At 34.5% G+C, this 14,596-nt stretch overlaps 1 long non-coding RNA gene across 1 annotated transcript; it reads left to right on the top strand.

Moving 5' to 3' along the window:
* The first annotated feature begins 1,338 nt into the window (after nucleotides 1-1,338).
* On the top strand, nucleotides 1,339-10,634 carry LOC149783966 (uncharacterized). Its single transcript, XR_016413703.1, has 2 exons — nucleotides 1,339-1,555; nucleotides 9,522-10,634. It is a non-coding gene; the product is annotated as an uncharacterized LOC149783966 (long non-coding RNA).
* The last annotated feature ends 3,962 nt before the right edge of the window (nucleotides 10,635-14,596 follow it).

Raw genomic sequence — 14,596 nt, 5'->3', positions numbered from 1 at the left:
GCATCACCTTAACTGGACTTTAATGAAATCATCTTAATTATCTTGTCCTTTGAAAAGGTATTCCACGAATCTATTCAAAAGCGTTTGGAGCAGTTGTTAGATAGACGAACTCGCAATGCAAGGGTTATTGCTTTGATACCTGCCAAAGATATCCGCGACTTGCATACTTTGTGCATTTATATACAGCATTTAGCACCAATTATATAGCCCACACGGTTTTAAATGTGCTGTAAAAACCAATAATCCAAACAATTTAAAATATCAACTTTGTAGAGCATTACGTTGGCTTCATAAATTATTATCTGCATTTCAGGCAGGCAGGATTTAAACTTTTTTCCTCGACGATTTCAATGATTTCGATAGGCAATTCAATAAATCTATTGAATGCCGTGTTCAGATGTTGCCGTATGTTATATAAGGAGATGATAGTATGCTAAATGTCTTCAATAACTAATAAGGAAGTTCAAAACTGAATCTCATGCTTCCACCAACATATAGTAATAACACGATGTTTATATAAACTAAGGAAACGTACTTTTTGAAATACACTTCAAAGCACCATTAATGTTGTCGTTAAACTAAATCAGTATAACGTGCAGACCAAATCAATGGTGTTAAGTTTACATTAGAGGAGTCTTCAAAAACAATGTGTGGATTATATGCCTTTGAGTTGGAACCAGCCTACTTGAAACTGGAATCAAATCATCATAATACTAAGAACACATACGTCAAGCACCTACTTTGATACAATCATCTATTGGAGATCATATCAACTGCAGTGCATCTGTACATATTTTTGAATAATCTAATTGAAAATTTTAGACGTTCTGCTTTACTTAACATACCCTGCCTGATCCTTTTGAAGATTACTTAGGTAAGACGTAAACATATTAAAATGAATTATCTAAATCTCTCTCTGTCTCTCTCACTCTGTCTCTCTCTCTCTCTCTCTCTCTCTCTGAGTAAATCACACGCTCTTCAAAGTTAATATCGCTCTAAATGTAATTATGAGTGCTATAAACGTAAGTCAGAACCATCAGCAAAGAAAAAAGCATAACACAACATTAAAAGGTATATAATATAGCTAAATCAAAAGATAGTATTCATTCAATCGTGCAATATTTTTTATGTTTATTCGTGCGCACTCTTTGCATCACAGCTTAGTTACAGCTCCTTGGAATAAAGATACTGAAATAAGGTTTGGGAAAAAGGCACACCAACACAAGCACACCGAGAGAGTACCAGTAATTTCAAAGTTTTCTGGCGAACAAATAGAAATGTGTCTGACGTCAACTATGTGACTACATAATTGCATCACTTCTTCTACTAAGTGGAATATATTGAGAAGCTCTTGCAAAGTTTGTACGTAAGGCTTAAAGTACTGAATTAAGTATAGTTATTGTTATTGTTGTTGCATATTATGTAAATAGTTGGTCAGGTTACATCCGATTACACTTATGCTCTCGATTAACTGATAAAACGTTCTGTATAAAGAAAGAAAGGTTCCCGTCATTTTAACATCTTAGATCGTACTGGAAAATCAAGTAGACCTAAGGTAAAATACGCTCTCTCTCAGTCCATGCCTCTCTGTTTATCTCTCCTTCTGTGCATGCTAGGTTTATTTATTTAGCATGGTTAGCCGGAATGTAATCTTCTGTCTTTTTGCATGTTTAGTTTTTACCGAATTTTGAATCACTAAACAACCACCATGTATCACTATCCTACTACCAATAGCTCGCAAGTACAATCCTTATGAACATTCTTACTATTTATGCTACCAGTGACGCTATATGCTTGTATATTTAAATTAAATCAAATGATAACTTACCTTTTGTACCAAGAGTTGCACAATCTAAAAGAACTCTCTCAATATGTCTAAAACAGATTATGTCTTGCATTATCACGTCTAGTCCACTGCAGTAATGTATTCTTAAAATACGGTGGTTTACGGTGCAATATTGTTGTCAGCACTACTGATTATAAATATAACTATATCTTAACTTCAACAGCTGATCAAGCATATATTTCTGCATATTAGCGTGATTGGCTTAAGTTATAAATATATGCCTTAACAATATTTATATAAAACGTAGAAAAATATATTTAAAAAATGTTATATGCCACTTTTTCAATGTTATGGGCATTACATGTATTAAATCGTGTTTAGTACGAAGTCGTGTACAAAATTTCTAACACTTTCAAGCCACTAATTAGTCATATTTATGAAATTGTCATTGTAACGTCAATCGGTTAGGCGCAATTCACATATATAAACTAGTTGTTTGATTATCATATTTCATATTTTAAATGTGGTACGTTTACCGCAATGGGATTTTAAAAATTTAATAATAATTGCTAGTGCGATAAATAAGAAAAGACAATTCGAGTTAAAATGGAATGCCAACAAAACTCAGGAACCTAGCCATATAACATATCATACTGCGCCAAAATGGAATACATGACACGGAGGATATATTATATGGTGATTATATTTATTGACTGATGTTAGAGTACATTATTAGAAATGAACATCATGAAATTGTTGATTATGTTGTATTAGAATCGGTAAGATAATGTTCTCGATCACTTTTTGCATTATTGGTTGGGTATAGATTTCTTGATTATTGTCTTTACCGTTTATAACTTTCTGGGTACCAATTACAGAGTGGACAAGTCTCCGAAGAATGCTTATATTTCAGCATCGTCTAGATAAAGTTTACAATGTGCATAGCATGTGTAAGATCTCAGTAATATTGGTTGGTTGGCATATAATATATTAATATATGTTACTGATTCAACAACTACTACTGATATTAATGCGGCTTGTGCTGCTTTTGTTTACTACTAATATAATTGTTGATGGGGTAGTAGTACTGTTATACTAATGGTACTACAACTGCTACTTTTGCTTGTTACTATCACCATTAATATACTCTACTTCTTTTCTTGTTAATGATACTACTAATATTGTTACAATCAGTGTTGCTCACAGTCTAACAAAGACAGCGCACTCTCTTATTCACCCTCCACCGTTGGAGGATACGCAACATTTTAAATGAACAAAAGAAAATAATAGTGAGGAGTGTATAAATAGTGCTATACAAAATTAGATAATTTTGTGTGTTGCAACGTGTATGCCACATTACATTTGTAGTTTGTACCTTGCTATCATATTTTCCATGAAAACCATTACAATAAACTTCTTATGTGGTCAAATAATTCATGGAAATGTTAATTCTTTGAACATCTGGCGAACATGAAATAAAACTTGCAGTATTTTCCGTTCGTGATTAAGCTCTAATTTAGCATACACTTCTTATCTGTTATATATAATAAACTCCAATGCTTTTTAAATTGCTTTGATTTCCAGTCTAACAAAACATTCGTTAAATGACATGTTCTGTATCTGCATACCATTAGTTTCTTTGGTCATTGTTTCAGCTTCATAATAAATTATATCAGTGTTGTCGCTGGGGTGACTTTAACTTAAAAAAACTTGCAATTTACATTCCAAATCGGCTAACTACTACAAAAACTTGAATGATTTATTTGCCAAATATATTGTTTTAAAACTGATATTCATGGCCAAGTTACAGTGTTTAACTTATTTGTATGTGTAGCCTTTGCTAGCGCCAACAAAGAAAGGGATGGAAATTTTCTTACGAAAAGCTGCATTTGAATTGTATTCAAACCATGAAGTGCTCCCACTGGAGGAGCACAGAGTTCAAGATTTAAGAGACATATGACAAAACGCTGCAGGACACCTGCGAGCCTTATTTCATTGTTCCAATGTAAAACACTGACTTTTTTATTACTACTACAGTTAATGAGGATTATAGGTGGTCGATTGGTCCAAAACAGTCGCCTCTACCGTTCATTGCCATCTAACCTCTGTCCGAGTGAGTTCGAATCTCAGGCTCGGCCATTGTAAGTAGGTGAGAAAGTTTGCCAGTTGATTCCAGTGGGTCGGTGGTTCTTACAGTGATTTTTGTTTATATCTTCTTCCACCAATTGCGTTGAAAAATACGGTCAAACCCAAAATAACAAAAGTAACAACTACGAATATCACTAGCAGTCATACGACTACATTCAGCTTCTGTTTTGGTTACTATTCCTTCTACAATTAATGCAACAAGTAATATTACTACTACAATATTACAAATAATATTACTACTAAAAGTATTTTTACTAATATAAGTAATAACACCATTACTACAATCGATGCATCCTGCTGTCACTACTCGCTGCCGCTACTACTACAATTAAACTACTATTACATCGGTGTAATATGAATGATGCCTAGCATAACACATGTTCAAAATTTGTTTATGATCTTTGACAAGATGTGTGGACTTGTGAAATATCATATTTAGCGTCTCAGTAGCAAACCTGCAAAACATGTGCTACTACTCCAACTACATTACTACTCTACTGCAATACCACTACTACTACTGTTACTGCTAATACGATTCCTAGTACTACCACAACAACAACTCCAGTTTAATTTTACTGCCAATGTAAATGATGAACAACAAGTATAGTGAGACCTGGCACCGGTCCGTATTGATGATGACGTGACTACTCCTGTTATTTTTGCAGCTGCTCTTACAGTGAATAGTACTGATGTTAATATTACTACTACATGTACTGCTACCAATGTTACATTCCGCTTCTACTGGATGGTTATCGTCGTACATGCATGCGGCATGATACCCCAGTGCTAGACTTAACTCTAAATTGCCACACATCATAAATCGTAGCGATATGACGTAAACATTATTTAAGCTACGTTAAATATCACAATCACACACACAAACAGACAGTCAGCCATATGATATATAACGACATGTTATATGCTATATCCATCCTATAAATGAACAGACAAATTATATTAGTTTCAATGTTAAATATATTAACGGATGAGAAAATGTTCAAGCTTTAGTTCTATAAGATTATTCTTATCCGGTGCAGATTCAAACCAGGTCCTTTTAATACTTCTCTTGTACAGTAGTTCCTGTGAAATGATTTATTGTAACAAAGTCACGTGCGAATGAGTGACGTATACTATTACAGTTGTACTTGACCGTATTTCATTTACTGCTTGGCTTTGGTCATTTTATTTTCAATTTTCTCAATTTGTATTTCTGAATGCGACTGTGTCTAGTTTCAGGGGTGTGAATTTGGAGGTGTGCTTTTGGCTTTGCTTCCTTTTATGTTTAGTTTTTGCCCTCGCTGGAGTTTTGTATAACATATGTTCCTTTTTAAGTGGTCAGGATAGCTTTGAGGTTCTCTAGTTGTGGAAAACAGCTTTGAGAAATAACCGGTCTTCAGCGAACAAGGGTGTTCTCCATGGACCTTTAGTCAGACTGCAAAGGGTGGAACATGTGTGGTTACTGATCATCCGACAGAGCGATGGCACTAAAAATAATTTGGTTCGTCGACTAAACGCCACGAGTTATATCCCGGTTTTGAATTTGTATCAGTATCACTATTTGAGTGGAAATTCAAAATATATTCAGTATCACCATGTGAGTGAAAATCACACACACACATACCTATTTTGATGAATTCATTTGTATGTGTACACATTCCGTCCTATTTTCTTCCTTTGCGAACAATCGTCATTTAATACTTGATAGTTTGATAACCTTGGTGGCAGATACAGCACTGTTTATTACACGTGTTTAATATATAAACATCTGACTATTCAAGGTGATCGATCCATAAGTTAATATTTGTTTATAATGTTAGTATTCGTTCCCGTGATGAACGATATCATTTTCCTTATATCCTTTACTTAAATTGTTGCGCATCATTTTGTTCAATTCATTCGATTTAATTATACACCAATGATATTTTGAGAGTCAAACAAAGGGAATCAGAAACAGCGTCAAAGATATAAGCAACATTAAACTCCAGAAAGTATCAGCAGTTCTAAGGATAACCTACTACTCACTTGTGCCTTGATTGGCTTTTTCAACCGTACAGGATCTTTGTTTCACAGATGACATGGATAAATATATTGGTAGCTACTGGACAAAAGACACACACAGTGTACTGGTATATTCAAAGTCTTAGGACGACCAGACAGTAGTGTAGCTGTATGTAACTGACGCAAAATGCAGCAATAATTTCCTTTCTTCTAAGTGCTCTTTAAGTGGCATATAATGATCAAACCTTGAAATACATTTACAGTGTAAATAGAGATTTAATCTGGTTACATCAGATCACCGTTGTGTTCGAAATTACTAGATGTGACATTAATCATTCTTAATAAGGAATAGACGTACGTTTCACCATATATATATGCATTGTCAATTTATTTGTTCAGCAATGGTTATCAATAATTAAATATCCTATCTTTCTTACTGTTTTGAATTATGTCAAGAAAAAAAAAAAGAAATAAACGTTACCAATTTCCAAACCGCCAAACCAGCAACATGTATTTTTATTTCCACGACCAGTAGTGAGACACCACAGTAACTACCTACCCTCATTCGGTATGTGCACGCCATGTCAATATATATGCTGGCACATATAAATTTAAAGAAATTGTAAACTAAACTTCACCACTGACACATTTATAAGAGCACTTTCTAAACCTGACAGGGAATGGTTTTCGTCTGTTTTACTACGTCTAGTCCGTTATTTACGTATTCTACAGCGCCAGTATTCTCTTAACATTCTTTAATTTACTATTTAATATTTTGTTCAATAATAATGAATCTAAATGCAGCGACCTCTCTATTTAAAAAGTAGATCAACCATAAATTTATGCATATTGTTATAGAAGGTTGATGTCTTCAGTACTGATAAAATGTTTATAATAACTTGGAGTTAAGAAATCATATTTTTGTAGACATGTATTTCATTTAGATATATCAATAATTACTTAAATATTGAAATCGTGTTATTCGATGTTTTTTCTTATGTGTCTTCTCCTTTATGGCTAGTAGCAAAATTAGAACTTATATGGTGCGGAAATATTGAAATTGTGTAGCACTTTTCTCTGAACAATAGGGGCGAAATATTGCACTGGATGTAAGCGAAGGTGGAAAAAAATCGATATACCTCAATCGAGAGGGCATTGCGACTACAGTTGGCGGTAGATTCAGAAATGGCTTGGTCTAAGGAATAAGTCCCAACGGTTCTAATATAACGGTTAAAAATTGTTAGAACTTTTTCACTGTATCATCATTTGCTGTAACTTGCTTGGCCGTGCTGCATATGTTTCAACAAAAGAATGTTCAGACTGTGATAGATATATTTGAGTTAAATAAGTTTTGGGTGTACTGCAATATATTTTATCCGACATATTTCAATATGTTGACGACGGTTTCGTCCTGCACTAAAAAATGTCGGAATTAACCACAGTGCAGAATTTACCACTTGAGTGTGAATCATCTATTAGCTGACATTTGTCTTATGGAATTTGACTGTAGTGTTCTATCCATTGACTGAGCTATTTTGTTTGCAAAGAGCACATGCTATTGTTATTAGTCCTGACAATCCCTTTATTTGTTGTTCTTCTATATGGACAAGCACATATACTCGAAGCTTCGAACAATGATGACAACTTTCATCGCACTTTTAAAATGTTATAGTTGAAATGCACACGTCAGAGTCAGTGCTTATATTCAACTGAAAAATGTCTTTGAATATTCTTAGAGACGTCTTATAGTTTTCTTACGTTTTCACTCTTATGTGCATTAAAATTGCATCAAATATACTACCGTGCTTTCTTCACTACGAATTCTGGTACAAAACTGGCAAAACTTTCAAGTCTTAACTTAATCATAATTAATATGGTGCCATTGCGCGTGGCACTGAAGTGGTTAAACTTAACTGAAGCATGCACATACCTCTGCATGATACACTCCTTAATTGAAAATGATCTTTCATATTAATTTTGGTTTACTTTCCTGCAATAGACTTTAATAAAATAAATAACAGACGGAAAAGCAAATACAAAATTAGATTCGGAATATACTCTAAAAACAATCTAACATAGGATTTTAGCTCTATAATCGCGTAGTCAGAAATCTCATGGAAATGTAAGATGTTTGAAAATCTGGTTAACCAGAATTTAACCACACTTGACATGTTCTGTTTATTTCCATGCCCTCATTTAGGTTTATTATGCAATCATTATCTACGTGGATGAGAAGTACATGTTTTGTAAATTAGTTTCATCTTCAAACTAGCAAATTATTAAATAAATTACAAACTGTGTATTTCCATGAACTTAATTTGTTTATGCATTATGTGAACCTTATTTTTTTTATCTTCCTCGCCTCAAAGGTTAATTTAGGCTTGATAATACTTTAAACTGACGGCCATCAAACACCTTGCAGTCCCATCCAGCCGACTTTAACAAATCTGTAATGCTACCAATGCGAGATGCATTGCTTTAAAATGGATAGGTTTTGTCATCTTACAGTTGTATCACTTCTTGTGACTTTAGATATTGCGAGAGACAACCGAAACGTTAATGATATGGGAGTGGTTTGCCGAAAACACATAGTATTTCGGAGGCATAGGATACAAAACTGCAAGTAGCCCGTAAACACGCGTTCAGTGAGCAGTGCTGAAGTTACTAATACTACAACTACTGCTAATATTATACCGGTGTGCTGCTTAACATGACATTGCTTCAAAATGATATTTTTTGTGCCGCTATTTAACACAGTAGCAGACTAGCAGCAAGTGTAATACTATTATTATTACTGCTACTACTAATAATAATTGTACCACTACCAGAACTACATTTTACAAACTGGTTGAAGCGTGAGGTTCGAACCACACCTACAGAGACGTATACAATGTTAATAGCAGCTGACCCATTTCAGCATACAAACGTTAACGTTATGACTGGTCGGCCTGGTTTCAGGATAAATTGACTGGGTGGGACATGATGCTGCAGATATCGCATATATATGAACAAAACTGTTAAAACTAAGTAAAAATCCCAAACCACATACACATACTTATACTGCCATCGCAACTACTACAACCATTAGACACGTGTAACACGTACCTAACTGCTACTGAAGCTACTGATCTTAAATCTACATTGCACTTATAATGCCGTTAACGATACTACAAATATTACTACAATAGTTTGAAACATGTCCTGCCATATATGACATACATTCAGATAGTTTGTGTCCCTAGTTATTTAGTTACTTGCAGTACAACAATAATACTAATACGGGACACCATATATTGATGATGACATGGTTGCTGCTATTACTTCTGCTGCTGCTGTTACTACCACTATTATTTATGTCAATATTACTACTGCTAAGTTAGATATCACTGTTATATTCATTTCAACTCTTCTAGGACTTTTAATACCATTACCGCTAATGTTAATAATACTTGTGTGTGAAATAGGGATTGCCTTGAAACACACAGTTTCAGTATCAGCTATGTTAGTACATTAAGTGCAACATGTCTGCTGAGGCTGAAAACCAGGCTATACAGATGAAATAATTGTAGCTATCCACTTGATATTTCAGATATCACGTGACATCATGCAGAGACAACTTATGTATATTCTCGTAATGGGAATCATGATGTTCCAGTGTAATGTGAGCAGCCAAGCCCGCCAATGCAAGCGAATACTGGATAGATGTATTAGTACCAGTGGCCCGGGGGGATGTTCAAACGGAACATGTGTCATGGTTAGTCCTGCTGCTTGTAGATGTTCAAAAGAATCGGATAAGGTCATATACAGACGTAGTCTTGGAAGTAATATCTTCGCGAAACCTGCTAAAGGACCGGACCATATTGGTGTTGAGTGAAGTTATAATGACCAGTATCATCTTTATTTCAACCGTCGAATCATGAGAATCGAGACGACACGACCTCCTATATGGCGTTTTATGCGATTTTACAATCGTATTATTTGGACAGTTTTGAAAGTTGGCACAAAAATTGGAAAACATAATGAAACTATAACAAAATTAATGTATATATTTAATACAATGCAAAATATCCAGGCGTCAAACTATAACAACCTCACAATATAATGCGATTAGCACCACACATATAATTTCCTAGCGATTCGTTAAACATATATGTCAAAAGATAAGATAATATAAGAAATATAAGAATTTTTATTTCAGACTACAAAGTCCATGCCTCTAAATTAAAATATAATTATAAAGTAAAAACATTGTAAACATAAAAGAACATATATATCATACAAAAAAGTATACATATCCATATACAACAATTAATTGTGCCATGCATTGTTAAGAATGACACTAAATGCCACATTTAAAGAGTAATTTGTTCCATCTACTAATACTATGAGAATTTAAATGAATGTCATAGTTCCAAAGAGATTTGAATATACAGTTTTTACTACTATTTAAAATTGTGCAATGGTAAGAATTATTCATACGTGTCAAAAACGTTTATTCAAAATGAAGACAAATATGAGACATTATCATATATTGTATCATGAAACAACTATAAGTAAACTATACTCTGGTGATTTTAGCTATGGACTAGCGAAACAGTGGAACATAATATTTTCCAGAGTTTCTTGCTTTTTTCAGTAAAAATACAATACACATGAAAATAATATTTTCAAATAGAACGTCAAATATATTTTCATAATTTTATTGACTGGTTATTTTCTGTTCAATCTACCCCCACATCCACCGAATGGTATCTCTCTCTCTCTCCCTCTCTCTCTCTCTCTCTCTCTCTCTCTGCTTCTAATTCGCTGTTTTACTTTCAACATTTCCTTATGTCTAATGGTGACAATGAGGATATATTTTGGGGAATAATTTATGGTATCTTTGACATCCATATAAGGTTGGAAATATATCTTTACAAGTGTTTTGTGTGTGTGTGTGTGTGTGTGTGTGTGTGTGTGTGTGATTTTGGATTTTTAATGTAGCTTTAAATATTGTTCAGTAATATCACTACGATGTATACAGTGTTGAAGTTTATGGTGATGTCGGGACACCAAGACAACAAATTCTAAAACTGACCGATTAATCATGAGCACCAAACCATACAACTATTTGTACCATTATTAAAAGTATTTGGTATGACAAGGCCGGGGATCGAACACGTGACCTCCCGCATCAAAGACGTACTCTCTATCCACATAGGCTACCAGAGCGGTCTGTATATTTAAAACAAAATGATTATGGGTTACAGATCATCATGGAGACATGAAATATAATTTCACACGAAAAATTATATAATTTAAAGTTCAAGGAACTGGTCTATACAATGTGTTCTTCAAAAGGCAAAAGGCAACTATTTCAAACTATATTTTGGGGTTCTCTCTATGCAAGTCATGATAACCCATTTGCGAATTTTTTTTGTATGCGACTTTATTGTGCTGGTCTTTTTGTTTTCTTCCTTTTCATTGTTGTATTTATTTTAAGATTAACTGCTGTCATTGAGCTATGCAGGAGTCATGTGCCTCTCTTAGCACTTGATCGTAGTGTTTGTTTTGTGGATTAAGTTGTTCCTTCCGCTGACTCAGATATTCAGTACGTTGGGAACCTGTTTTCTGTTTTGCGCCTTGATAAATATTTAAGCCAATACGTAGACACATGCGTGCTTGCTTGCATGAGTACGTAAGTACGTTGACAATTACATATATGCATATATAAATAAATACATGTATGCATGCATACATACATACGTACGTACGTACGTACGAACATACATACATATGCGTACGCACGCACGCACACACACACACACCCACACACGCATGCATACATACATACATACATACATACATACATACATACATACATACATACATACATACATCAGTGACGGACGAGTCAACGGTATAAGCTTCAGTTAAACATACATGAGCTGTTTGCAGGCTCAAGGGTCTGGGTTGGAGCCGGTTGGACGAGTGTGAAACATTTTTAAATTGTGAACAAAAACAGAGTTAGGTAGATCAGTGGAACATCCTCACCTCTCCAGGCTTGCCCAAACAAGGCTTTAAGTTCAGAAAAAAATATGCTGTAGAAGTGTGGTTAAAATGGGACCTTCTTGTTCACGGCATTGCATAGTTATATACTTTGACTCTGATGACTTTGTTCGGATCAGAATTTGCGCATCGGTGCAGGCCTGCAACGTCGATATTGATATTAACAGTACACGACGTCTACTGTAAAGTTGAAGAACATGTCGAATGAGGCCAGCGTCATATCATGCTGTCGTTCTTTAAAATTCCCTAACATAAAAAGCGATTGTAGCCTGTCATTCCTTATCGACAAACGATTAAGGAATTTACGTACTCCAATGAAACTTATCGATGCGAGCCTTTTTCTAAGCATCAACGTCGGTATAGTGGACATAATCCCAATACTGTTGAGCTGAAAGTGATTTGTTTGCACCATTCTGGTAGTCACAGTAAAAGTTACAGGCTTGCCAAAACTGTTTGTCGGTCGTGGGAAACACACGTACCCACGAGGCCATGGAAGCCAAAATAAGGTGGATGTTAGTACGTACAAGACGGTCACGGTATAGACTGAAAACTATGGTACCCAGTTATGACAATTTCGTTTTATTGACCTCATCCTAGGGTTCTATGGGGTCTTATGCTTTCTTGATTAAGTTGATGTTCATCGCTAAAGCTCCACTCACAGGAATTAATTGTAGCACGATAATGTCTTCTTTTCAAACGTCCAGCAGTATTGTATTGTTTATATGATCGAGGCGATACAAAAATACTCTGTATGTTCATAAACATTATGACATTGTCTCATGTTTATGTAATAATTCCATAAAACCCATATCATTCCAATCGGAGCTGGGTTAGGGTGGCATGTGTGTTGATAACTATTACATGCTGACCCAACCGATTGCTGGCTTGTATTCCAGCATAGCAATCTGGATTGCATTGTATAGCATATCCATGCTATACTCGGGAATGATGGGCTGACGACAAAATCCACTTCTGGTGTTGTTGCACAGTTTGTTATTGACAAGGGATTAGAAACCTTAGCAAGATCAGATCAAATACCTCATCGGGTAAGTTTCCTTCTTAGCTTGAATTATTCCATACCGGGTCACTAACACACGATTAAACAAACAAATATTAGTCGGTCATGCGTTGACACTTGGAAAAATTATGAGACATACCGCACTTATGCGATACAATCCGTTCAACGATTATATTAATTTATCTGAAGTTGACTAAATAGATACGACAATGGCTTTACAAAACTGATGACAAAGTCTGCACCCACGGGTATATTATTGTATAAATTGTCTCATTTATAGCTATAATACTATATGAGGGTTCCAGTGATATGAATCGCCTATGTAAGTTTAGACGACCTGTATAAGAACGTGGAGTTATATTTTGGTCAGATATGATACACATAAACAAGGCTTTATCAGAGCTGGTACAACATCAAGGGAAAATATAATTTCATAGCAGACGCATCTTCCCGTGTATAACAATGTATTTTTTCATGTATTCTATGTGTAATTTATGAGTTCTTTTTAACATCAGGTATAAAGAACGCTTTATCATATAAATCTTTATATTTCTTTATATTCGATTTTTAAAATTAATTTGTGCTTCATTTGATTTGATTGTTTCTGGTTTTTTGAATACTTCTATTTTCTTTACATGTCAATGTATTGTTTTGTTTTGTTTGTTTGGGGTTTTTTTTACTAAAAATTTGATATTTTCCAAAAAATTCAGTTTGACATGAATCGTTCCTTAAATACCTAAGAATATAAAAACTGTTTATATTTTTGACTTAGTTAATGGCCTGGATTGAGGGTCATTTAAATAACTTGTTTTGATTGGTTCTTATCAAGGGCATACAGGGGCTACATGATTTTTATCTGCAATCATGATCACGTGATCCTCTATTTCGCAATTAGGCATTTCAAAACTTGCGAAATACTTAATATTATCATTGATGTTAAGAGAGAGAGATCTAATTTTATATGATTATCATTTAATGTTTTGCGGTACGTCAGCACAAATTGAGATGTGTAGTGCCAACAAAGGGTACGTTCCCAAAAATGTAAAATGAATGGTATGAACATTTAGGACATTAAATCATTTCAAAAACTGTCAAATTCAGCAAAAAAATAAAAAAGAATACATAATAAACACAAAGAAGTTATAATTGTGCCATATTAATATAAACTAACAGATAAAAGACAGAATCGGTCTATGGAGTAAACATAGGAATCACCAAGGAATGTCATTCTTGTCAAATCAAAGTTTATTTATTCTTGGAATCGATTTTAATCCTCAAACTGACCCTTGGGGCACAGATGGAAAATGATACCCAATGTGAATGTAGATTAGCTCTAACGTTATCAAATGTCAAAGTATCCCCACTCTGTCTCGCCCATTCAGAGCATCTAAACATTACTATTAGTTCAAGTCAATAATTTATTAGTATTATTATTAGTAGTAGTAGTAGTAGTAGTAGTAGTATTGTTAGTAGTAGTAGTATGTATTAGTTCTTGCTACGAAGTCACAGTGCTTCATGGTTAACGCGCCGACGCAAGGCTGAACAAATGTGAGTTCGAATAGTGATATCAGATCAGCCCAGTTTGTCTCAGCTACCGT

The sequence above is a fragment of the Sinohyriopsis cumingii genome, chromosome 14, assembly GCF_028554795.1.
Source record: "Sinohyriopsis cumingii isolate HCF-2022 chromosome 14, ASM2855479v2, whole genome shotgun sequence".
Lineage (NCBI taxonomy): Eukaryota > Metazoa > Mollusca > Bivalvia > Unionida > Unionidae > Sinohyriopsis > Sinohyriopsis cumingii.
The sequence above is the reverse complement of the archived record's forward strand: the minus strand, read 5'-3'. Positions and strand labels throughout refer to the sequence as shown.